Below are 26,498 nucleotides of genomic sequence, written 5' to 3' on the forward strand. Positions count from 1 at the left end.
ACGTGTCCAGTAACGAAGTGCTCTAACCCACAGAATACGTGCTAAGCGGTGACGTCTGGTAAGAATGGCGCAAACGACAGGACGACATGACCGCAAACCAACTGCTTTTAGTCTATTGCGAACAGTCTGAGCAGATATTCTGGGATCATATCGCCCTTGTGTTTGTCTGACAGTCACTGCAGCAGAAATGAACCGGTCATGCAGATAAATGAGCCGAATATGACGGTCTTTAACCCTCTAATTATTATTTCCAACAACTGAAGTGTAATACAACGTCAATATGGCGCATACCTGCTTGAACCATGCCAACTGCTTTATCCCTCTCATGTTGACCCAGACGTGTCATTGAAAAACCTCAAAACTGATGTGGTAAAGTTTCATCACCTTTTGTTTACCCCCGGCTAGGGTTCTTAGCACTATTTAGTCGCCTTTTACGTCAAACTTAGCGCTGCTGCAGGCCTATTCTTTTAACACCCGGACCTGCACGGGTATTTAATGGAAGGATGGGGGTAGGAATTTATTATATTTGATACGCTTGTGGCACAAGGCAAGCAGAATTTGACAAGTCACTACACATGGTATTTCATAGTAATTTCAATTTTTGTATGTTTGTCAAACCAGTGTTCACTATGGCAAGGTTGCTTGTTTGTTGTTGTTTGTTGGGGTTTAACGTCCGAGCAGCAATATTTCAAAAACAAAAAGCATGTTCAAGTGTGGCAAGGTGCACCTTACATAAAAATGAAAACTGGGTAAGTGCAACCCTTTTCATTTCATCATCATTTCATGTTCATCATCTGGATATAGCTGAAATATTGCTGCTCGGACGTTAAACCCCAACAAACAGCAAAAAACAAAAATACTTTCACTCGAATTGTTTTATTAATATATTACTAAGGACAGTTAGCGGACAAGTTGACATAACTTATTTTTGCTGTTTTAAGCATTTCCCATTGTCTATACACCCCGCCCCATACAAAAAGGACAATCTGCCATTGGTCGCTTTAGGTCATCTGCTACAAATTCCCAACATATATAAACGTGAAAGTATTTCAACATGGCAGATAGCTGAAAGTATCTTCGATGGCAATATACAAATCCAGAGTTTTGCCAGAAATCTTTCCAGACATTAGATGAGGAAATTATACCAAATATGGATTTTACTTAATTTAACTTAACCGCCACAGGAGGCTAAATTGCCCGACCTTACCCATCCCCCTTTTTCCAGTGGCAATCAAAATTTGTCGACCCTATTATCCTTGTGACCCATCCTTTTTTTTTCATTTCATGTTCATTTTATCATCCATTTCATGTTCATTGTCTGAATATTGCTGAGATATTGCTGCTCGGACGTTAAACCCCAACAAACAAACAAAAACAAACTTAAGGAAGATAATGATTACGTATGCCCGCCGCTAATATTACTCTCTATTTATGTGGGAAGTTTAACGGAATAATAAAACCGCTTTCATGAAAGCACAGTGCTATCTCCTACCACGTCGGACACCACTCGTACATTGATATAGTCGTTATATTTAAACATTATTATTATTATAATAAACGTTTTGAAGTTAACAACAAAGATCCTATCTTATGAGCAGTCTCTGGATGACCAGAAACATTGGAAATCCATGGTCACAATAAAACAAAGGAACGCATACTAGATCCGATCTCACGGGACAAAGACTAATACCAGAAAACCCTATACATACATATACACAGAAGTAAAACCTATAAAAAGTAAACCCATGAAAATGGAAACTACAAATATTAAACTATTAAAATCGAACAGTTATATGGCGCTACATGGTCTACGTGTACATTACGGTAACCACCGGCAGGTATTACGGACAGGATACCGGCGAGTGGCTTACAAGGTGGCCCAAAATACCGACCTATTGTTTCTAATTAATAAAACAATATTAATGTACTATTTATACTTAACAGTTTTTACAAAGACTATGTTTTGTTACCACATTTAACCAAGATTTAGGGACTATGTCATTTTCATCTACGTATTCTAAAATTAGGATACAACACACCCATTCAAACGTTTCTATACTTTAATTAAATATTTTTTTACTTTTGTTCGGATCATCTGAATTAAAAGCCTAATAAAATAACACGATATATGTTATAAAAAAACTTTCAATCATAAAAAGGATTTTCGGTTCCTGAGAAAATATGGATATATATAAATAATTTATATCTTTTTTCACTTGCCGAAATTGCATATAAAAGTTAAAACGTTAGAAAGTGGAGATTTGAGGAAAACTCTAGAATTAGAGGAAAGTATCAAGGACTTGAGAACAATCTCTATTTGAGATTCGTTTAAGAAATCGGGTCATTTTCTCCAAGAATCGCAAAAACACGTAAATGATACATAAAAACATGCGCTAGTGATTTTCTTTTTTCTTTTTTTTTTGTGTAGCCATATTTTGCCCTATGTTGTATAAACACTATTTAATTACAGTATCAAGTAATCGGAAAGAAGTTAGGCTTCATACTTCTACATTTTTGTCTGTAAATTATTAATACAAAGTTGTTGAAGAAGGACAACATTTCAGATACAAAAAAAAAAAAAACAATCACAATAAGAATTCTAAAGCTATTTACAACAGATATCGCCCCGTACAGGTCCGGGTGTTACATGCTGGGGTTGTCATAATACGGAAAACCTGACCGCAAACCATAATGGTGCAGCGTGTTGGAAGATATCACGTTCCTCGCACGTTAAAGAACCCTACTGTGGTATTATTCTCCCGGAGTAGGAACCATAGGGCTCCGCCACAGGAGGCTAAATTGCCCGACCCTACCCACCTCTCCCTATTTCCAGTGGCAATCAAAATTTGGCGACCCCATTGTCCTTGTGTCCCATTCCTTTTTCATTTCATGTTCATTTTATCATCAATTTCATGTTCATCGTCTGAATATAGCTGAAATATTGCTGCTCGGACGTTAAACCCCAACAAACAAACAGCTATCGACTATTAAACAGCTAGTTAAGAAAGTCGAACTCTACAGTGCGTAACAGTTCAACAAACTGCTGATCGGGGAGTGTCCAAGAAAAATGCAAGGCATTGATATTATTTCCTAGCCGACTATACTAGTAAATGAATTTACTCTGATGTTAATTGGTTCGAAGGGACAATTGATAATGTCTGTTTAAGAACATACTAATTGTTATAATTTTTGCTTATTCAAGTTGTTCATTGGAACTATTTTGAACAATAGAATTTGAAGTCAATTTGTTTTTTTTTAACAAATTAAAGAAGGAATAAAACTTACAATACATTTGCATTAAATACGGGTTAATAGGGTTAAACTGTGTAGCACGTAGATAAGCACTAAGCCTTCGATGGGCTTCACTTGTTAAGACTACAGGAGTATGAAAAAAATATATTTATATTTCTTATTGTACCTACTTGCATGGTTAAGGAAAACACTTTCTTGCAATACAATTTATCTTTTCAATATCACGTTTAGGGGGGGGGGGGGGCGTGTAAATGACATTTTTTACATATAGTTTATTAAGTATAAGGCTGCTGAAAATGTGAACACTTGAAACTTCTGTAATAGGGGTTGAGTGTTGATGAATCAATATATCCCACCCACTTGTATTATAAAATGAGTCTGATTGATAATTTGACGTTTGCTAGTTGTTTTTATCTGTTCTTTGACCTTAATCTTTATTTAGGAGCTGAATATTTCGCGTCATGTTAAAAAGTGTGCTACCGAACTACACTTTAACACGCCGATGAAATATACCAGGTGCACCGGTTGGGTAAGTGTCCTCTGATTTTCTAGCAACACCCACCGGGTTGCTTATAGACTAAAATTCGTCCGAAATGTGATTTTTAACATGATTTTCCATTCATAAAAACAAAACTTTGTGGAAGCACTGCTATAACCGTTTTGCATGTAGTTCTTATAACAAAAGCTTTAACCTATATACATATGATACTCAGATATGCAGGAAAATAAATATGTTCTGATTGTTTGTTTGTTTGTTTGTTGGGGTTTAACGTCCGAGCAGCAATATTTCAGCTATATTCAGACAATGAACATGAAATGGATGATATAATGAACATGAAATGAAAACAAAAGGATGGGTCACAAGGATGATAGGGTCGACAAAATTTGATTGCCACTGGAAATCAATTTAGCCTCCTGTGGCGGAGCGCAAAGGTTCCTACTCCTATCGAATACCACAGCAGGGTTCTTTAACGTGCGAGGAACGTGGCATCTTTCCCAACACGGTGCACCACTATGGTTTGCGGTCAGGTTTTCCGTATTATAGCCTGACAACCCCAGCATGTAACACGCCAGGGGTACCCCATTCCACCACCTGGGGCACACATCCCAGTTGCTCTGTGGGCAGAGCGCCTAGCCCCCGTCTAGGTTTCTGAGCACTATTTAGTCGCCTTATACAAGCTTAGCGCTGCTGCAGGCCTATTCTTTTATCACCCGGTGACCGTAAGGTTGCTGCAAGCTTGGTGGACATGGCTGACTCAACATTAATTTTAAATTACGACCTTGGGATGTTTTGAGAACATCAACAAGTTTTCGGATATAATAGAAAATATACTACTAGGAACAGCTTTTGACCTTTGTCGAAATTAACAGATTTTTGTTGAAGACAGGTATTTATGAATGATTGAGTACATTCGATGCTCAACATCGAACTTCTTACAGAACAATCAATGATAAGCAGTATCTAATTCATTGTACCAAAAATTGTATTCAAGCTGCGACGTGTCAGAGTCCATTGTCTTTTGTAACTTTTAATTATGATTTATTCAATAGAACCAAAAGAAGTATTGTGTTATTCACATATTTAATCTCAGTCAAGTTGTGGGATTGGAGGTTAACAATTCACTAAGACTGGTTTAAAAATACATTGTATTAGTAGATATCCAAAAGAAGTATTGTGTTATTCACATATTTAATCTCAGTCAAGTTGTGGGATTGGAGGTTAACAATTCACTAAGACTGGTTTAAAAATACATTGTATTAGTAGATATGACGGTGGAGTCTTTTGTTTTTCCAAGATTTGAATGTTCAGTTTCGCTGTGGATGGCCACAAGAAACATATACTTGTCAGTTGGCTATTTATATGATATGTAGGTTAAAGTTCTTAATTGTACACATGGTGCTGAATTAAGATAATGTACCACTGAATCAGAATCTAATTTAACTAGATGACTATCTTCTTCAATCAAATGCCACATGAGGAAGATTATTTGTCTATTCATTTCGCAAGAAAATGACCCATTATATTATTAAAAAATAATGGTATGACTCCTTTGAACCGGAGGCTAAAAATTGAGATGAAAAAAATGTCGCTTGTTTTGTTTTGGAATTTTATAAAATCGTTTGTCCGTTTGAAAAATATGCCAGATTATGGATAAAGAGAGAAAAGAACCAAGTCCTTGTCAGGTTGGATTCGTACCATCCGATCGATGGTACGGAATCGTATTGACAATCACAAGAAATATGTCAATAAAAGACCAAAGTCAGTATTCAACAATCGTCAGGCACTTAAATGCCTTTCTTCACTACATGAGGAATATGTTATTGTTCCTGCGGACTAAGCTTCAAACAACATTGTATTTGTTTGTAAAGCGCATTACCTCAGTTAAGGAATTAGGCATTGATAATAACATCCCAGGCAATGCCACATGCAAACGTACTAATTTTAACATTCTAAACAACCATTAGTCCTTCATGTCTTCTCTAAACATAGAAACAAAATGTGAGGACTTATCTTGCTTGTATTGGATTCCCAAACTTTATAAGAATCCATACAAAAACAGTATATAATAGAATTTTCATCTTGCTCAACAAAGGACAGAAGATGTCAATTTATTTTACAAGGTATTGTCCTCGTTGAAGGGTGGACAGCAAGCTAGATGCAATATCAATTCTCTCGTAGTGGCATTAATCATATGTGGAACTTTTGACCTCTCTACTCTTTACACTATATCACCATCTCGTTTGAAAGTAGTTTTAGTAAATCATTTGCTGTTTCAAAAAAGTATGTACCTCTTGGTTAAATATCAACATATTTTTCTACAACATTGCAGAAGGGGTAAGTATGCTACACAAAGAAGCAGGATTGCGATTTGCTTGATTTTCTCATTGATAACAAATTGTCACATTTAGAGGAGCTATTTTGCAACAAGTTGGCATTCCAATTGGCACTAACTGTGCTCCTCTCCTAGCCGATTTATTTTTATTCATACGAGACTGAATTTCTTCAGAATCTCGTAAGGAATAAAAATTTAAAAGATGCGAAATCCTTACACTTTACATACAGATATATTGATGATGTATTGTCCATCAACAACCCTTCTTTCGGTAAATGGTTACCGTCAATATATCCACCAGTCCTTGCGATAAAGGATACTACAGAAACAGCTTGTTCTGCATCTTTTCTTTTTTTTTGGGGGGGGGGGGTGGGGGGGACCTACAACTCAAATTTTACAACAGTGGTCATCTCAGCACCAAGGGGTGATGGTAAAAGACGATTTTAATTTTAATGTCATAAATTTTCCTTACCTGTGCAGCAATATTTCTTCATCTCCTGGCCCCGTGCAGGTCCGGCTCTTAAAAGAATAGGCCTGCAGCAGCGCTAAGCTTGTCGTAAAAGGCGACTAAATAGTGCTCAGAACCTTAGCCGGGGGCTAGGGCGCTCTTCCCACAAAGCAACAGGGATATGTGCCCCAGGTGGTTGAATGGGGTACCCCTAGCGTGTTACATGCTGGGGTTGTCAGGCTATAATACGGAAAACCTGACCGCAAACCATAGTCGTGCACCGTGTTGGGAAAGATGCCACGTTGCTCGCACGTTAAAGAGACCCGTGCAGGTCCGGGTGTCAAAAGAATAGGCCTGCAGCAGCGCTAAGCTTGTAAAAGGCGACTAAATAGTGCTCAGAAACCTAGCCGGGGGCTAGGGCGCTGTGCCCACAGAGTAACAGGGATGTGTGCCCCTGGCGTGTTACATGCTGGGGTTGTCAGGCTATAATACGGAAAACCTGACCGCAAACCATAGTGGTGCACCGTGTTGGGAAAGATGCCACGTTCCTTGCACGTTACAGAACCCTACTGTGGTATTCTTCCGGAGTAGGAACCATAGGGCTCCGCCACAGGAAGTTAAATTGCCCGACCCTACCCACCTCTCCCTATTTTCAGTGGCAATCAAAATTCTCGACCTATTGTCCTTGTGTTCCATCCCTTTTTCGTTTCATCATCATTTCATGTTCATTTTCTGAATATAGCTGAAATATTGCTGCTCGGACGTTAAACCCCAACAAACAAACAAAGAAACATTTCATGTTCATCGTCTGAATATAGCTGAAATACTGCTGCTCGGACGTTAAACCCCAACAAACAAACAAACAAACAAAGCAAACCATAGTGGTGCACCGTGTTGGGAAAGATGCCACGTTCCTCGCACGTTAAAGCACCCTGCTGTGGTATTCGATAGGGGTAGGAACCTTTGCGCTCTGCCACAGGAGGCTAAATTGTCCGACCTGACCCATCCCCCCTTTTTCCAGTGGCAATCAAATTTGTCGACCCTATCATCCTTGTGTCCCATCCTTTTTTTCATTTCATGTTCATCGTCTGAATATAGCTGACATATTGCTGCTTGGACGTTAAACCCCAACAAACAAACTTCATCTCCTGTACATGGTGTTTATATTTCAAAATTGATTTGCTACGCTAGAGTAAGTACTAACTACTCTGATTTTCTTGAACGCCATAAATATCTGCGTAACAGACTCCTGAATCAGGGAAATGAGGAAATACGTCTAAAAAGTTATCTTGCCCCGTGCAAGTCCGGGTGTTAAAAGAAGCGCTAAGCTTGTCGTAAAAGGCGACTGAATAGTGCTCAGAACCTTAGCCGGGGGCTAGGGCGCTCTTCCCACAAAGCAACTGGGATATGTGCCCCAGGTGGTTGAATGGGGTACCCCTGGCGTGTTACATGCTGGGGTTGTCAGGCTATAATACGGAAAACCTGACCGCAAACCATAGTGGTGCACCGTGTTGGGAAAGATGCCACGTTCCTCGCACGTTAAAGAACCCTGCTGTGGTATTCGATAGGAGTAGGAACCTTAGCGCTCCGCCACAGGAGGCTAAATTGCCCGACCTTACCCACCCCTCCCTTTTGCTAGTGGCAATCAAAATTTGTCGACCCTACTGTCCTTGTGTCCCATCCCGTTTTTTATTTCATCATCATTTCATGTTCATTTTATCATCCGTTTTATGTTCATCGGCTGAAATATTGCTGCTCGGACGTTAAACCCCAACAATCAATCAATCAACTTTAGTCAATGTCTTGAAAAATCTTCTTCCAACTTCAGAAACAAGGGATAAAACCTAATGTAACATTAAGATATACTTGGACACATGTCCATATCAATATTTCTGTTTTATTTGATTTGTTTTGTTAAAGATCAAATAAAATATGAAAAAGAATAGATTTTGCTTAAGGCGTGCAACTAGACTTTTATTCATAATATGTTTTTTGTGTAAAAATATACTTATCAGGTATAGTGCGAGAATTGTACTCCTCTATTTGAAGAACATAATCCCGTACGGAGCCTAAATGGTTTTATGTTGGGATTATCAATTCGGTCCACTGTGCTTTGTCCAGAAAAGGTATCAATATCCAATTTGCACCTTTATTCATGAGCTTTAAAACAGCATCATGGCAACTCCCAGTTCGTTTACTGTTAGGGATTCTTATTGGTGCGATTATGAACTGAACCAGTTTTGAAAGCATTGGCTAGCTTCAAAAATTGAATGTAAAACGATTTATAGTTTTTTTTTTCCAAGATACGGATGGCCAAACAGTCAACCGTGTGATGACGCCCAAATATTTACGCAAATGACGTTATCAGTCTTACTCATAATTCTTAAGAATGCAAGACAATGCGCCAAAAGTCATTTCGGGCAATGACAATTATTGAGACGATTAGTTCCTGGTAGAGATTCCTCACACTGTGTAAAAAATAATTCCAAATCATCTTCCAAATATGCAGAAGACGTTTTAAAAATACTGGAATTTTTTATCGACAGCATATTTGTCCAGTGTGGTGGACGCGTTTTTCAACAAACGGTCGGCATTCCAATGGGAACAAATTGTTTGTTTGTTTGTTGGGGTTTAACGTCCGAGCAGCAATATTTCAGCTATATTCAGACAATGAACATGAAATGGATGATAAAATGAACATGAAATGATAAAAAAAAACGATGGGTCACAAGGATAATAGGGTCGACAAATTTTGATTGCCACTGGAAAAAGGGGGGGGGGATGGGTAAGGTCGGGCAATTTAGCCTCCTGTGGCGGAGCGCAAAGGTTCCTACTCCTATCGAATACCACAGCAGGGTTCTTTAACGTGCGAGGAACGTGGCATCTTTCCCAACACGGTGCACCACTATGGTTTGCGGTCAGGTTTTCCGTATTATAGCCTGACAACCCCAGCACGTAACATGCCAGGGGTATCCCATTCCACCACCTTGGGCACACATCTCAGTTGCTCTGTGGGCAGAGCGCCTAGCCCCCGGCTAGGTTTCTGAGCACTATTTAGTCGCCTTTTGCGACAAGCTTAGCGCTGCTGCAGGCCTTTTCTTTTGACACCCGGACCTGCACGGGGCGGAACAAATTGTGCTTCTCTACTTACTGACATATTCCTTCACTCTTATGATGCTGACTATAGCTGATCTGATCCGAGAGACTATCGTTTAGCTAGATCCTTTAATCTCAGTTTCCGCTATATAGATGACGTATAATTGTTAAACAATCCTACAATTCTAGTTTCGAGGATTCGATAAATCGCATATACCCCAGAAGAACTTGCGAGAATGGATACTACAGACATAATAAAGTCAGCCTCATATCTTGACATATACTTAGAAATCGATGGTTAGTGAAGACTATTGACCAAACTTTTCGCGTTAGACTTCTTATAATTAGGCTTCTGGAAAAGGGTTATGTTGCTATGTCATCACTACAGAAGTTTCATGGTCGTCATCACTTTCATCCAGCGATGTATTATTAACGTCAGACCCGTAGTAGACTTTCACATTCGCCGTGTACCGGTTATATATAAGGAAAAGAAATAATTTTGGATTTGAAGAATGTATGACCAGTAGTAATATGGAAATACGCCTCCGAACAATGCTTATAAATGCTTTTAATTCATTCTTTTTTTTTTGTAGTAATCAATTGAAGGTCTCTTGGCTCCCATTGCAATGTCTCACCCCAATTTACCCTGTTGGCTTCGATATGAATAGTCGTTTATACATTACTGAAATTATATGTTATAGTAATCTTATAAACACAAAAGTACAGTGACGTAGCAGTACTAGATACACATTTATTGGTGAAGACATTTGGGTATTTTTCAATTTTTTTAGTGGAGTCCGAGTTACTCATTTACTTTTGTTACTTTGTATGTATAATTTTAGTTACTTTATGTTCTTTGTTATGTATGTCTGTTTTCTATGTCTAGTCTTTGTTCCTGGATTACATTCTTTTGATTACCGCTATAACCTTGGTTCCCTTGATTACTCTTTAATTACAATGACTTAACAGTAGTGTATACCACATTCGTTCAGAATTAAACTATTGATGATAACATTTGCGTATTTTCCATGTTTTGTTTTTGGAAATTGACGAAAGGCCAATCTAAATTTTAAAAGTTCTTTGACATATATAAGTTACAGATAAAATAAATGCCTTTATCGTGAAATTAAATCTGCCGTTGTTCAGTACCAACTGTGCCAGGACAAACTGAATTCACGATGATAGACGAGGTCATTATTTATGTTGAACCCCGTGCAGGTCTGGGTGTTAAAAAGAATAGGCCTGCAGCAGCGCTAAGCTTGTCGTATAAGGCGACTAAGTAGTGCTCAGAAACCTAGCCGGGGGCTAGGCGCTCTGCCCCAGGTGGTGGAATGGGGTACCCCTGGCGTGTTACATGCTGGGGTTGTCAGGCTATAATACGGAAGACCTGACCGCAAACCATAGTGGTGCACCGTGTTGGGAAAGATGCCACGTTCCTCGCACGTTAAAGAACCCTGCTGTGGTATTCGATAGGAGTAGGAACCTTTGCGCTCCGCCACAGGAGGCTAAATTGCCCGACCTTACCCATCCCCCCCCTTTTTCCAGTGGCAATCAAAATTTGTCGACCTATTGTCTTTGTGTTCCATCCTTTTTTTTTTTCATTTCATGTTCATTTTATCATCCATTTCATGTTCATTGTCTGAATATAGCTGAAATATTGCTGCTCGGACGTTAAACCCCAACAAACAAAACAAATATTTATGTTGATTTCATTTAAGAAAACATAGATTTGATTTACAGTCTGATTTTAGTTTACAATTTGTTTTGAAATTTCCTTCATTATCGAGGATAGTACCTAAATATTAACAGTGCAGGGAAATCGATGGTCACTTTTCTTTGATAATGATATGTATACCGGACTGAATCAACCGGATACAGTTGTAATGCATACTTTTGGCACCTGTGTGCACTTATTTCAAAGAGATACGGAAGAGGAAACCAATATTAAGACAAAGTCAAATTGTCGACCACAGTGTCTTCGTTATATGAAAGACACGATACGATAGTTCATCAGTTGAATGATTTAATGTGTTTTCAATTTAGCTAAAGGACACTTTGCAGTAATGCAGATATATTGATTTGGATAAAATTTAGCCAACATGTAATTACAAAACACAACACTGCCTGTCCAATATTTATGTTATATAGTTAATTAGTATCATTTTGGAAATAATTTAGGCTGACAATAAACTTTTTTATCTTATCTATTGTTCCTTACTTATTTGTGTAACTTGTCCACAGTAAGTGTGCACTACAGGGTCTCAAACAATATGGTAAAATTGACAGAATTAACAGGTCAACTACGGATCATATGAAATGTATTTTAGTTATGATCGCTTATCTCAATCTGTTTAAATACTGATCGACCATCAGCAGCATGTTTCGAGTACAAACGACTACAAAACGTCTTCATCCTGTAAATCTTTCTAACACACGGAAAATAATCATATCTCACCATCCCTCTATCGAAGAAATAATGTTTACCATTACTGCTCCTTTACAAAATATCAACGTCATTGTTCTTTCGAATTGCCATTTATATTGATGTCGAGTTTCCATCGTCTATAAAATTTGATCACGACTATCTGGTCACGCAATGTCACTAATAAATAGCCACTTAATTTGATACTGAAAAAACTTTAACTTCTGTGAAATACATAGGATTCGTCTAAAATGGTTTCTAAATATTGCGTTGTACATGTACGTGAATGATATTTTATTGACGCTTCTGTATACGGTAACAAAAGCAATCAGATACAAGGCCTAATTTGGAGGTAAAATCTATTCTTGAGCTCACTTCTCCCATTTGTCTTTGACAGTTAGAAGTTTTTGTAGTAGATTACATAGATATAATGTCAATAATGTTATTTTTCAAACTGAATTTACCCAAACTTCTCCTTGCCATTGATGTCTAGACTATACCTATTTATTCACTGGCGAGTATTATGTCGTTTACTTATAATTATAAATAATCTACTATAACTGTATTAATCTGTTAAAAATCCTTATCTAGGAAAATTTATTTCTATCGACATAAAGAGGGCAATTTGTTTACAAACTATTTTCCTGAAAGGTTCGGTGATCAAAGAGTGGAGTGGAAGGTTGATAAATCAAGAATCTTCCGGTCTAAAGCAGGCATTAATGCTAAGGAAGATTTAAAAATTGATTTGGTCTTGAATATGATGTGTGAAATATTTGTGAAGATTTATTATAAAAAAATATTGAATAAATATTCGATAACTTTGGTATTTAGCAAAAATAGGGTGACATATTTTCTCTTTGTCGGACACCAATTTCGCGCATGAAAGTTTCAGATGTTTGTCTGTTGTAATGCAGAAATGCAGACATGATTTTATGTTATGTTGTAAATAGTATTAAACCTTTTTTTCTACTGATTGCCCCCGTGCATGTCCGGATGTTAAAAGAATGGGCCTGCAGCAGCGCTAAGCTTGTCGTAAAAGGCGACTAAATTGTGCTCAGAACCCTAGCCGGGGGCTAGGGCGCTCTGTCCACAGAGCAACTGGGATGTGTGCCCCAGGTGGTGGAATGGGGTGCCCCTGGCGTGTTACATGCTGGGGTTATCAGGCTATAATACGGAAAACCTGACCGCAAACCATAGTGGTGCACCAGGTTGGGAAAGATGCCACGTTCCTCGCACGTTAAAGAACCCTACTGTGGTATTCTCCCGGAGTATGAACCATAGGGCTCCGCCACAGGAGGCTAAATTGCCCGACCCTACCCATCTCTCCCTATTTCCAGTGGCAATCAAAATATGTCGACCCAATTATCCTTGTGTCCCATCCTTTTTTCATTACATCATCATTTCATGTTCATTTTATCATCAATTTCATGTTCATCGTCTGAATATAGCTGAAATATTGCTGCTCGGACGTTAAACCCCAACAAACAAATCTACTGATTGCACTAATCGCATTCAATACCAAAGTGCATGTCAAAGACGTTTTAATATCGACAAAAGTACAGAAATGTTTCTTTTTTCTACAACGTAATAGTTCGATTAGATAATTTGAAACAAATACGTAGTATTACGTTAAGAACAACATATGCTTACATTTAGGTTTAAAAAAGAAAGTCTACTAGAATACTAAATTGTATAGCGTGAACTGTTGTTAACTGGGTGTTATCTTTGTGTTCTTAAATATAGTTACAGTCTATTGATTTGTTATTGTAATGCATATTTATTAGAAAATATTAAAGAATTCAATGAAGTTTTTGACTACTTTTTTAAATACTCAGAATTGACCCAGAATTTTTTTTCTTGACATAAATTGATAACAATTTTAACAAAATGTTCATACATACTCTTTTCCTTCTAAAATTTTTCATCTATGCGTAATTTCTATTTAAAAAGTGTTACAATAATTTATGTGTGCATTTCCCACAATTTACAGTAATAATTACAGGTATTTACCCTCATAATGGCCTTCCTTAATTATATGTTTATTTTGCAATTTAAATATTAATATGTGTGATATGAATTTCATAATTTGAAACGCATTTACTCTCAGAACAACTTCATTTCAATAATTACCAATCAAATCGGTATGTTAAGTTTACATCAAATTCAGCATTGAAGTAAAATATGTCAAAATATTAATGTTAAATGTATACTAACTTTCATTTTTAAAGCTTTTAGATAAGTAATTGATTGTTGGTGTTTAACGTCCAATATTTCAGCAGCTATATCCGTGCAATTAACATGAAATGTATGTTATACGTGAACATAATAAGAAACAAGGATATTAGGGTCGACGAATTGTGGCTGGAAACGGGGCGGGTGTAGGGTCGGACCATGTAGCCTCCTGAGGCGCAGTGCAAAGATTCCAACTCCCATCGAATACCACAGTAAGGTTCTTTCCGAACACGCTACACGGAATTTAGAACACTATTTAGTCGCCTTTAATGACAAGCTTAACGCTGCTGTGGGTCTATTCTTTTGACACCCGGGCCTGCACGGGGAAAATCTTTTTGAAGTTCATGGATAAATACCATGAATACTTGAAACCGAAGAGAAAAAAAACCAAAATGTGGAAAATCTACCATAATTGTGAAAAAAACAGCTTTTTTTTATTAACTACGACGGTTATTTGGGCATATAGATGTTTTTACCACAAAAGTTTAGACTTTTCACAAAATACTTTTTTCAAGCATCTGACCAAATTTCCGGTTAAAAAAGCAGACAAAAACCTCCAAGTTTCGTAAGAAAATAGCAATTACAGTGTAATAAATGCCCTTTTGGTGCGCAAATGTCGTTTTATCGCAAAAATCTTGATCGTCTTACTAAGTAAAAAAACCAGAAGGCACAGACTCATATACAAACCTGTAACTGATTTTGTCACACTTTCATTTCAATGATTTTTGAACGTCTGTATGTAGCGGGATAAGAAATTTATACATCACGACAATATTCTTTGTTACAATTACGTTAAACAAATATTCATTAAGAAGAAGTTTTATTAAAGAGTTGTGGGCTCGTTATAGGATTAATACTAAATCGCAGTTTTAATTGATCAGATCGTATATATGTCTCTTTCTCCGTTGCACATCCTGAAACACAGATCAATAAAAAGCTGGACAAGAAGGAACAAATGCGTATACCTGGTCGTGTCAGTCTTATATTTCAATGTTGTTTTGTAACAAAAAAGTCATGTCCGTGTTCAGTGTGGTAAGTAATTGCTGCATTACGTCAATATTTTTTGTCACAAAAACGATAAACAACAATATTCGTTATGTGATTTTAAGTTTTATCATTAAAGTAATTTGGTTTGTCATAAACTCATACCGCATTTTTAATTCTTGTAATAAACTGTATATGTCTCTTATTGAACATACTAAAATCTTACTTCACCCCTTATCGTTTTGGCTTTACAGTTAGTCAAAATTAATCAAGCATATATAATAGGAGAAAACATTACACAATGAAATACAGACATTTCTGTACATAAAATATCATAGTTATTAAATTACTCTTTACGTAGAGGGAAATCATTGAAATAAGGATAAGGTACGGACAACACAGGTGAACAGAAACAAACAACAAAAACACGAAATAACAATATAACCCTGTTCCAGAAGCGTAATTGTAAGAAGTCCAGCGTGATAAAAATAGGGGATGGATCTTGCCACAAATGAATGGGTATATGACGACATATAATAAGAATTCATCGCGTTTGTCGTTTGGTTTTAGTAATGATTGATTGAATGATTGATTGTTGGTGTTTAACGGCCAGGCAGCAATATTTAAGCTAAATTTTTGGATAAGTTGGGCAATCTAGCCTCCTATAGCAAAGCCATGCTCCTTCTCCTGTCGAATACCACAGCAGGGTTCTTTAGCGTGGCATCTTTCCCAACACGGCATACCAGTATGGTTTGCGGTCAGGTTTTCAGTATTATGGCCCGAGAAAACAGAGTTACCCCATTCCACTACCTGGGGCACACTATCTGGTTGCTTTGTGGGCAGCGTACCCTAGCCCCCGGACAGAGTTTTCAGCGCTATTCAGTTGCACGGGGCTAGTGATATTTATGGATGCTATTAGCTTCGAAAGAAGCTTGGTAAAAAAATTTGAACATTATCGGCGTAGTTTGAATGAATGTTTGATAAATTGTCGAATCTAATACACGAGAGGAAGATGACATCATCGTCGTTTGTTGAGACCGAAAGAGGTGAGCGTCCTCTGCTTTTCTAGAAACACTTGCCGAGTTGCTCATAAAAAGTCAAGTCAGGGGTAGACAAACGAGGAAAGGAAAACCATGACCCGTTGAATACATCAGTTTTCATGGTGCAGATGGATACACCATAACGATCCACGAGTTCATGATGACGACCATAAAACTTCTGTAGTGATGACTTCAATTTGTAGCGCCCCGTGCAGGTCCGGGTGTTAAAAGAATAGGCCTGCAGCAGCGCTAAGCTTTTAAAAGGCGACTAAATAGTGCTCAGAACGCTTTGCCCACAGAGTAACTGGGATGTGTGCCCCAGGTGGTTGAATGGGGTACCCCTGGCGTGTTACATGCTGGGGTTGTCAGGCTATAATACGGAAAACCTGACCGCAAACCATAGTGGTGCACCGTGTTGGGAAAGATGCCATGTTCCTCACACGTTAAAGAACCCTGCTGTGGTATTCTCCCGGAGTAGGAACCATAAGGCTCCGCCACAGGAGGCTAAATTGCCTAACCCAATCCAATTTCATTAATATGCACTGCAAATTGTCATTTCAAGGGCACGAAACCTAAAATTTCAAACGTTCTATTGAAAACGAATCAAACAGCTTCTTAACAACACTTTTTTTATTCAGTCAGAGATCAGTATGTTCATTCCAGATAGAGAAGATTTCTTTGAATAAAATCATGGTAGACTTGTCTGACTTTCACTTTCACAGTTTTGTTCTTCATTATATGCATAATTTAAAGTATCATTTTGTTAGGCATTTATCTTAAATATTTTTACTACACAAAATTTGCCAGGCCCCTTCTAAGGATTAAATGGTTGTCCCCTAATTTTTCTATTTACTATGTTTTTTTTAAATACAAGTTAGACCAATTGATGTCTCGACCTGCGCCGCACTGTAGCTGTGATTGATAGTTGCTGAGGAAAATGCAACGAAACGGACGGATATACAGAACTATGAAACATTCCCATAAAAATTAAAGAATAAACATTTCCTGAAAACGTGCACAACATGTGGTGTTCTTGTTACATACCAAGTTTTATCAAATTCTGAGTGGTCGTATTAGTCGAGTTGCAAGGACTGATTTTCAGTAAATATCTTAGTTCAAAAGGGCACAACTCCTAAATATTTGAGAATTAAAATGTCCTAATTATATGGAAAACAACATATGGTGCTACAAACCAAGTTTTATGAAAAAAATCTGTTCGGTAGTTTCAGAGGAGCTGCGATGACAAGCTGACACATGATGATTTACAGTATTTTTTTTTTTTATTTTAGAGGGCATAACTCTCATAAAAGATTCTGAATCAAAATTTCCTGATGATATGCACAATTACTTATGATGTTCTTGACACATACCAGGAAGTTCTGTTGAGTAGTTTCAGAGAAGTGATAACAAGCTGATATCGTATTGTGTTATGGGCGGACGGAGTGACCGGACTCCTAGGCCACCTTCCGGCCTCGCGATACAGGTAAAAATACTATCGTTTCTGTCGAAAAAGTCATGATTAGTTTGCCTTTTTGTGATAAATCTATTATTAAATGATACATTGTATGTGCTTTTTTTAATTGCAGTCCAGAATGAATCTAAGAGTCTCTTAACCTATAATGGAGCTTCCATCTTGGATACATGCAATAGATGCACAGGTCAAAAATAGTAAATGATTTTTCCGACCAACAGCTGCTTCGCAGATACATGTATGGTCTTAATGGACAATTGATCTTTGAAGTCGGAATCCATCACTAGTTTGTGAATATTAAACTGGCGAACCCAACATAGATTTGTGGGCATGCATTCAGAGCTCAATATTAATAAAAATGACTGAACTTTTTCGGTTTTTTTTTTGGACTGGTAGTTATTTGTGGCGTACTGATAAATAAAACGAACTTACACTTTCTAAAATCTACTCACGGAGTTGTATTTAGGAAATTTCGTCTATTGTTTTTCCACCGTTGATTCGTAAAAAATAAATTCACAGTTTAAAAAAATAGGTTGACGTCATAACAATTCTTAAGTGCTTGCAATTGCACTCAACAAGAGTCTAGAGGAGCAGCACCGTAATTTGTCATGTTGCGGCAACACCCACGACATCCACTAGACCTTTTTGATGGTCATTACAGAGTTCTACCTGACAAGTTATCCCGTTGTAACTCAAAAAGAAGGAAAATGTCAACAATCAAAACAAATATCAAACATGCATGTCAGAGTGTCTGGTATAGTGAGAAGACAACCAGTCTTGTTCCGCTTTAGTTCTTGGTTACAAAACCACATATTTTTTTTTCTAAAACACCACAGAAGGGCAAAGAGTGCTACACAGAAAAGCAGGTTTGTGATATCGTGTCTTGATGAAAAGGAAACTACCTTCCTTTCTTCTTCCTTTTAACTTCAAAATTTGGATTTTAAACACCGAAAATGGGAAAGAGATAGTCTAGTGTTATCGAAGCTGTTTAGGGGACGACCATTTGAATCTGAGAGGGGGCTGAAACCAGCAAAGCAGCTAAGCACTGTAGTCCACCAGGGTGGCGACAGAAACTGGAATATCTGACAACTTTAGCATAGACACCTCTGGTTAGTGAACCGGTTTCACCATCCGTTCCATATTAGAAATCATCCAACCGCACTAGTTCTTATGGCGAGATATCGTTTTGCAACTCGGTGAATCTGTGGTAAGATATTTTGGTATATATTTCAATACGTTAACTTGAGTATTTTCATTGTATGAATTACAATGTAATTTATATTTCACATTTGAATTGTTCCAAGTTCAAAGTTGGCAAGTTATATGTAAAATATTTATAGCACAAGCTCTAGTTAGCTTTAAATCCAACATAAATAACAGAATATCATTATACTCATAAGACACACAGGACATTGTGCCCTTCTTCATTGATGACATTGTAATCGCACTATGTTAGGCATTAAATAGTCGACACAATGTTGTAAGGTTCTGGATAGTTTATTATGAAGCATTTAGAAATAAACCCTGTAACAAAATATCACAATTAGTAACAAGAAAATATATGTATAAGTTTCTGATTTTCTAAACATGAAATAAATTATTCTAATAGATTTACAAAACGTTTGTCATTCAAAAATTACTACTTGAACTGAATTGCGTCACAGATTCATAAAATTAATAAATTGAATACTTAAATATTATCTGATCGAAAGTTACTTTTCTGTGTTCTTAGAAACAGTATAACACTAGCCAAAAGATCGAAATGAAAATAGTTACTTTCATTCGTTAACTGTAATATTATATAAAAATAAGCATATTAAAGACAATTGAATTAACAAAGCAAATGGCAAAAGCATATAACTAAGCAAATCAAAGCAAAATAATAAGCAAATGTAAAATAAGCAAATACAAACTGAACAATTTACCATACCTTATATGAGGTACAAAGGTTATGCCTCATTACATCATAAGGTAGATTACCAAATCTCATAATACCTGTACAACAAACATTAAAGTGTAGTTACTTTGCACAGACCTTATACACTGAAATTCCTATCTGCCTTAGACAAGTTTAATCAAGAATGTAACTCAAAAGTATTTTATCAAATTTAAAAATTTTCTCATTTACTTTCGGACTCATTTCGCTCAGTCGCTCGTCATTCATTACGTTTATTTAAAATCAAGTTATTTTATTCAGGCATAAATCAATAACTTTAACCTTAAATATTGTCACGAACCTATTTCAGATTTGTGTTATAATTTGTTTTAATATTTTATTTTTACTTAATTAGCATACTAGATAATATTGATTCATGCATTTAATCATTTTAACTCAGGTACTATTGATTTTTCTGAGTTCAGGTAAATGTCCTATTTTCTCACCTGTGATTAATTTAGTCCTCTTCAAGACATTTAAAGGCATGAAATAAGCATGCTCTCTTTGTACATGACTGACTTCAGTGTTACCTTACATTAAAGAGGCTGAACCAGATATCATGCATTTCATTTCACATACCTAAACCCTAGACTGTGGTAAACAATTAACCATAATTGTGGTAAACTTTAACCATTATTTTGTGGTAAACATTTGACCACAGTTTGTGGTAAATATTTAACCATAGTTTGTGGTAAACTTTAACCATTATTTGTGGTAAACATTTAATCATTATTTGTGGTGAAAACTTGGATTCCATTCATGGTAATAACAATAATGGTAACACTCAACCACAACTATTGGTTCTGATCTGCCATACAGTCTAGGGTAAAAGGGATATTTAGGACTATACAGTAAGCACTGCTTTATAGAGAAACATATTCAGCTGACATTATTTTGGTTTGAACCATTAAATTGTTGTATATATCTTCATAACATGTATCCAATAAATGTTAAGAGTTATATTGTCTCTCCTTCAATCGCAATGCCATTCAGATGAGCTCGCAAAGACACTTATCATCTTACCTAAAATTGTAGCGTTGGCGAGTGCGTTACATTGGTACCTCCGACGGGACACTTAAAGTTTAAGTGTCTTTTAAATTTCAAAATTGAAACTATTATCAAGGTAATGATGGCATCTTTTGAAGAGAGGGAAAAGCACAAATCTTATGAGAAAAATGTCTTGGAAATCGTGTACCAAATGGTTGAAAAGCAAATGCAATCAAGCCAAAGAATGTTGACTGATTATTGTAAGAATATATCTGGAAACATTTCCGATATATGCAATGCTATTAGTGTGATGAGTAACACTGTCGATACTCTGCAATACTCACAAAAATGTTTTATTGAAACCCAAGAACAAATTCATCTGAGGCAAAATGAAATGCATGAAAACCTTCTGGATAGACAAAAACAAATAGTCGACCAGCAGAATCAACTAAACGACCAGTTTGAAAAACTAAAAAAAGAATTCGTTGTGTTAAAACAAGAAATAGCAGATACAACTGAAAACCCAGAAAAATCTGATACAAGTTGCTTGACAGACAGATTAGATAATCTTGAAAAGCAAATTGCTCATCGTTGTGAGGCTGCTAACATTACCCTTGAAAAAGAGAATTCTGATGAACAACATTTATCGTTATCATCAAGCATTAAGTGGGGGAGTATAAGTATTATACCCGAAACTCCAAATTTCCCACCAAATAAAAAAATTGAGCCAAACATAATTAAAGATCCTAAACTTGATGTCGATCACAAAAGTAGTCCTCTTTTGCAAAGTACACCAATAACAGCATCAAATAGACAAGAAGCATCTATTGTAGATAATTCCAGTAATCATACATCAAATCTTGGAAATACTAGTAATGATTCGGCTCAACAAAATGCATCAGCTTCCCACATTAAGATGCGCCCCGTTCAATACGATGGGACTGATGACTGGGAGGAATATATCTCCCAGTTTGACATAATGTCAGACATCAATCACTGGGAAGATTATGACAAGGGTTTATACCTGGCTAGTAGTCTAAAAGGCCAAGCCAGAGGAATATTGAGTGAACTTAATCAAGACGAGAGACGAGACTTTTCAAAGTTAAAGTTGCTTTAAGTCGAAAATTTGGCAGCGAATATAAGGCAGAGATGTATCGTGCCAAGGTATCGTCAAAAATCTGAATCGATATCCGAATTGGCTTCTGCAATCATGAAACTTACAAGGCAAGCTTACCCTAAAGCAAACATGCAACTTCTTGAAACTTTGGCCATTGATTACTTCATAGACGCATTGGATGATCCTGACATCCGAATGCGATTAAGGCAATCACAACCAGACACTCTTACTCTAGCTGAAACACTTACTATAAGACTTGATACATGTAAAACGGCTGATAAAGTCAAACACAGGGCAGTTTTTCTTTCCAAAGAATCTGAAGAAAATGTAAAGCTAGACGATGGTTCTCGTGTTGAAGATCGTCTCATACCAGTGCTTGAAAATTTTATGAGTAAGATCACTAATGAAGTAAGCCACATCAAATCAAAGTTAGACCAAACCCAGGAAAACAAAAACTGGGGAAACCAACAGAGATTTGGTGAAAAGGTCAAACAAAATAGTAAAGGGAATTCAAATGATCAAAAATCAGCTGTAAAACCCAAGGCAAATTCAAGTAATTTTTGTCCAGTCAAAGGACAAAACTTTCAAAATAAGGGAAACCGAAGTTAGCCGTGTCCAAGGGTCGGGGCCCGGCTAGACATAAGAAGAGACCCGATATTGTCATGACAAAAAAGGTTTGGTCAGGCAACGAAGGGCTCTTTATAAATACAAAAGTTAGCGGAATACCAGTAACAATGCTTGTAGATACTGGGGCTAGCATTACAATTCTAAAAACAGATTACCTTCATTGTTTGCCCAGGACCGTTACAGAACAGTTGGAAATGGTTACTACATATCTAGTTTCTGCGACTGGCGATAGAATCCCTTTTCAGGGCAAATGCAAGGTTCATTTTGAGATTGATAATAGGCATGTAGAACATGAAGTTTGGTTTGCAGATATTCAAAATGAGGGAATTATTGGTTTTGATTTTTTGTCAAAGCATAGATGCAATATTTCTCTTGAAACTTTTGAGCTTATCACAGGCAAATATATCATACTATTGCAAACATCAGTCAGTGGTTCTAATTTTTGTCGTGTTCTGATACACGAGAGCACAACAATTCCACCGAATACTGAGGTTGTCAATATAGAAACAGAAACGCACCAAATTTCCACTTGTTCTGCAAAGAATGACTCGGGACCTTCTGACCTCCCTCCCCATCTCGAAAAATTATTTGAAAATTCTTGTCAAGAGTTAGATCATAAACAACAGCAGAAACTAAAAGAACTGCTCTGCAATTATGCAAATATCTTCTCTAAATCTCCAACTGACATTGGAAGGACTAACCTTGTGAAACACAAAATTGAAACTGGCAATCATAAACCGGTACGTCAACCACCTAGACGAATCCCTTTTTCTAAGAGAAAGGAGGTCCAAAAGGAGATTGATGATATGAAATCCATGGGTGTCATCGAACCTAGTGAAAGTCCCTGGTGTAGTCCGATCGTTTTGGTTCGAAAGAAAGATGGGAATCTTAGATTCTGTATTGATTTTAGGAAAACGAACGATCTCACCGTTAAGGATTCTCATCCTTTACCACGTATCGATGACACATTGGAAACTTTATCAAATGCATCTTGGTTCTCCACACTAGATATGAGGAAAGGATATTGGCAAGTTGAAGTTGATGAAAAAGATAGACCAAAAACAGCTTTTGCCACTGGTAATGGGGGTCTATATCAATGGGCAGTTTTACCATTTGGATTATGCAATGCTCCATCAACTTTCGAACGTTTAATGGAAAAAGTTCTATCTGGCTTGACTACCGATTATGTTTGGTATATTTGGATGACATCATAACATTTGGACATTCATTTGACCATGAGTTAGAAAATTTGAAAATGGTTTTTGATAGAATCAAAAATGCAAATTTGAAATTAAATCCTGACAAATGTGAGCTTTTCAAAACTAAGGTCAAATTTCTTGGACACATTGTTTCACAAAAGGGAATTGAAACCGATCCAGGAAAAGTTCAATCGGTAAAAGATTGGCCAATTCCCAAAAATGTCAAAGAAATCCGCTCTTTTCTAGGTCTATGCTCCTATTATCGTAGATTTATCAAAAACTTCTCTCACATTGCTAGACCATTGAATGAATTACTAGAAAAGGACACAATTTTCAAATGGTCGCATGAAAGAGATCACTCATTCAAAACTTTAAAGCAGACGCTTTTAGAAGCACCAATTTTGGCTTATCCTTCAGAAGATGATGAGTTCATTCTTGACACTGATGCCAGCAACTTTGGTATTGGTGGTGTTTCATCACAAGTTCAGAATGGGCAAGAAAGGGTAATAGGTTACTACAGTAAGAGCCTGAATAAGGCAGAGAGATCTTACTGTGTAACTAGGAGAGAATTGCTCGCCCTAGTGAAATGTGTTCATCATTTTAAATGCTACTTGTATGGCAGGTCTTTCAAATTACGAACTGATCATGGGTCTTTAAGATGGCTCAAGAACTTCAAAAATCCTGAAGGTCAGCTCGCCAGATGGCTTGAGGCTTTAGCTGAGTATGATTTTGTTATAGAACATAGGAAAGATCGAAGCCACTTAAATGCTGACGCACTTTCAAGAAGACCATGCTCAGAGCTATGTAAATACTGCAGCAAAGCCGAATCAAAAGATTTTGATAGTGGAACTTTAGGTACAACACCCTTGACATGCTCGAATTGTCACTCAGAGAAACCAATCTGTACTGTAAATGAGGCAGACAATTCTGATGAGTCCTCCACAGATCTCACAGAGATGAGTGGGGAAGAAAGATATGTCTGGAATTTACTGAAAGATGGTATTCTAGATAATGATGTTCTTGCGAATGAACAGAGAAAAGACCCAGATTTAGACAAATACATTGAGTATAAGGTTCTGAGCGAACGTCCTAACTGGGAACAAATCTCGCACCTTTCCCCTACTTTCAAATTCTATTGGGCAAGGTGGGATTCAATTTGCCTCAGATCTGGAGTTCTTTTCAAGAAATGGGAATTGTTTGATAGGAAAAAAATAGATTGGCAGTTGATACTTCCACCTAATCTTCAAAAATTTGCTTTCAAAATGCTTCATGAAAATCAAACTTCTGGTCACCTTGGCATTACAAAAACACTTTCAAAACTCAGAACAAGATTCTTTTGGTGTGCAATGAGAAAGGATGTCACCCATTGGTGTAATATTTGTGACAAATGTGCATCAAAGAAAAGAACCCAAAGGAAAAACCGGGCTCCATTGCAGAAATACAATGTTGGAGCACCATTAGAGAGGGTTGCTATCGATGTACTTGGTCCCTTACCTCAATCACACCAAGGCAACAAATATCTATTGGTTGCTGACTATTTCACAAAGTGGGTTGAAGCTTTTCCCATGCCAAATCAGGAAGCAGTCACAGTGGCAGAAATACTTGTTACTAAATTTATCGTTACATTTGGCGTCCCTAGAATTTTACATTCCGACCAGGGTACAAACTTTGAATCTCTTGTATTCAAAGAAATGTGCAATATTCTTGGGATTGACAAAACAAGAACAACCCCACTGCATCCTGAAAGCGATGGCATGGTTGAGCGTTTTAACCAGACTTTGGAAACTATGTTGGCCTTATTCTGTTCCGAAAATCAGTGGGATTGGAATATTCATATTCCTTTTCTCATGATGGCCTATCGGTCTTCAATTCACAATTCCACTAAAGTTTCCCCAAACCTTATGATGTTTGGTAGGGAAATCAATCTTCCAATAGACCTATTATTTGGTTTTCCAAAAGAGCAACCTAAAGAATCTGATTCTGATTATGCATACAGATTATCAGAGTCTATAGCTGTGATACACAAATTTGCAAGAGATCGTTTAGAATTTGCTAGCCAAGCTATGAAACGTAACTATGACCATAAAGTCTCTAGAAAAGATTTAAACGAGGGTGATTTTGTATGGCTTCACAATTTAACACGAAAGAAGGGCAGAAGTCCTAAACTTCAATGTCCTTGGAAAGGGCCATACAAAATCATCGATAAACTGAGTGATGTGGTTGTGAGAATACAAGAAAGTCCTACATCTAAACCAAAAATTGTACACATAAATCGAATCAAAGTTTACAAAGGTGAAAACAAACCTAACTGGTTAGTACATGACCAATTGTCAGAAATTAATGATTCTGAAACATTTGAACATTCAGAAATGTCTGATGTTGAAACTGCTGAATCTGAAATAACACCAATGGAAATTTATACAGAAATTAATACATCTCTAGACAACGTAGAAGGTATACATACTACAGTTGAGCAGGAGAATATTGATATTATAAAAACTCCATGTCTGGTTAAAACTGACAAAAGAGGTCGTGTTATTAAAAAACCAAATCGGTTTGATGATTTTGTATAACTGAGTCGACATTGTTTTACAGATGAAAAGTATATTCAAATGTTCCATCTGTTATGAAGATGATCAATACATCTCCTTCCAAACCAAGGCTGCTGCTGAAAGACGTATTATGGAGCGACACAGTAGTTTTGGATGGCAGTGCATCTACTGCAAGGCTGTCACTGCAAGGGAAAATGGACGCCATGGTAGGTGTTCGAGAGGCGACAGAGGTTTTTCATCTGTGTGCTATAATCGGCATAATGGTGATGTAGGAGACAAGGCTAAAAGTGACTTTGTGAAG

At 37.0% G+C, this 26,498-nt stretch overlaps 1 protein-coding gene across 3 annotated transcripts in view; it reads right to left on the bottom strand.

Moving 5' to 3' along the window:
* The window catches only part of LOC148619061 (rhodopsin, GQ-coupled-like), a 54,074-nt gene that overhangs the window by 24,743 nt on the left and 2,833 nt on the right, over positions 1–26,498 (bottom strand). Inside the window, exons 2-3 of one of the 3 annotated variants that reach the window (XM_088578602.1) lie at positions 19,710–19,774; positions 18,232–19,303 (exon numbers count right to left, since the gene is read on the bottom strand). The gene's annotated coding sequence lies outside the window, so the exon portion shown is untranslated. Of the gene's footprint in view, positions 1–18,211; positions 19,304–19,709; positions 19,775–26,498 lie in introns of all 3 variants that reach the window. The other 2 variants (XM_088578601.1, XM_088578603.1) reach the window with 2 other exon arrangements.

This window comes from Perna viridis, chromosome 4 (genome assembly GCF_037379345.1).
Source record: "Perna viridis isolate PV_CMFRI_1.1 ecotype Kerala chromosome 4, ASM3737934v1, whole genome shotgun sequence".
NCBI classification, from domain to species: domain Eukaryota; kingdom Metazoa; phylum Mollusca; class Bivalvia; order Mytilida; family Mytilidae; genus Perna; species Perna viridis.